A 1,460-nucleotide genomic window follows, 5' to 3' on the forward strand; every position below is an offset into this window, starting at 1 on the left:
GTCATTAGCATTGTCAGTCCTCGCCCACTTGGTTTAATGCTCTGTGGCCAGCATCTTAAAATTCTTAATCCATTTTATTTTTTTAAATTATTTTTATTTTTGCTAATCAAAACCTTTGTAGAAAGTATCAGGAGGCTATCTTCTGAAGGTTCTTGGGCCTCAGAACTTAGGAAGCAGGGCCCCTACGCCCATGATCCGTTAAGAAAGGACTACAGCAAAGTTCCATGGCCAGGCCATCCTCTGCTTCTCGGATGCTATGCCGAGTTGCAGGTCCTGTGCTCATGTTTCTAGGTTGAGGCCTGGCCTGTGGACTCACAGGCAAGGTCTGCAGGCTCCAAGCTTGGCCTTCAGAGGTGGCCTCATGGGGCAAGTCTATTTTTTTTTTTTAATGTTTATTTATTTTAGAGAGAGACAGAGCATGAGTGGGAGAAGGCAGAGAGAGAAGGAGACACAGAATCCGAAGCAGGCTCCAGATGTGGGGCTCGAACTCATGAACCGTGAGCTCATGACCTGAGCCAAAGTCAGATGCCTAGCTCACTGAGCCACCCAGGTGCCCCAGAGCAAGTCTATTTTTGAGGGCAGAGTCCGCCAGTTGATGTCCATCTTGGAGAGTACCACTTGGGGCAGATTCACATGGCAGTGGGCTGTGACTTCTACCAAGTAGATGAAGACATCACGAAGTTCCCCTTGAGAGGCTGCCTGTTCTCTGGGGGGTCCGGCTTGGGGGCCAGCCTCCTCATCGCGCTTCCACTGAAAGAGCTCTGCCTGCTCCCCTCCTTCCCCTCCCCCCAAGGCCAATGGGAGGTCCTGAGCCTGGTGAAACTGGCACCAGTCTCATTGAGCAGCAAACTCAGCACAGAGGCAGCAGTGTCCTCAAGTGTGGGCTCTGGGCTGAAGCTGAAGGGGTCAGGAGAAGTACTGCCATCTCCCCCTGTGTCCTCACACGTGTCCCCATTTGCCCGAGACATGCCTTGAACTTCATAATGCATTAAAAAATTTTTTTGTAATGTTTTATTTATTTTTGAGAGAGAGAGAGAGAGAGAGAGAGAGAGACAGAGCATGAGTGGGGGAGGGGCAGAGAGAGAGAGGGAGGCACAGAGTCTGAAACAGGCTCCAGGCTCCGAGCCGGCAGCACAGAGCCTGACGCGGGGCTCGAACTCAGGAACGATGAGATCATGACCTAGGCTGAAGTGGGATGCTTAACCAACTGAGCCACCCAGGTGCCCCTGACTTTGTAATGCATTTTAAACAAGTGTCCCCACATCTTCATTTTGGACTTGTCCCTATAAATTCTGTAACAGGTTCTGGTCCTGACCATTTCCTATCTAACCCTACAAGCCTCAACCTGGAACAAGCCTAGGGCTGAAAGTTTTGAGGTCACCTTTTCCAGGCAGTGGAGGGGTTTAGAGTGAGTCTTGCTGTCCCCAACCGAGGCTGGAGGTTGGCCGTCTCCTGCCCTA

At 51.0% G+C, this 1,460-nt stretch overlaps 1 pseudogene; it reads right to left on the minus strand.

Moving 5' to 3' along the window:
- Positions 1-287: 287 nt before the first annotated feature.
- Positions 288-968, minus strand: LOC125169517 (dCTP pyrophosphatase 1-like; annotated as a pseudogene).
- Positions 969-1,460: the final 492 nt, after the last annotated feature.

Source organism: Prionailurus viverrinus, chromosome B4 (assembly GCF_022837055.1).
Source record: "Prionailurus viverrinus isolate Anna chromosome B4, UM_Priviv_1.0, whole genome shotgun sequence".
Taxonomy (NCBI): domain Eukaryota; kingdom Metazoa; phylum Chordata; class Mammalia; order Carnivora; family Felidae; genus Prionailurus; species Prionailurus viverrinus.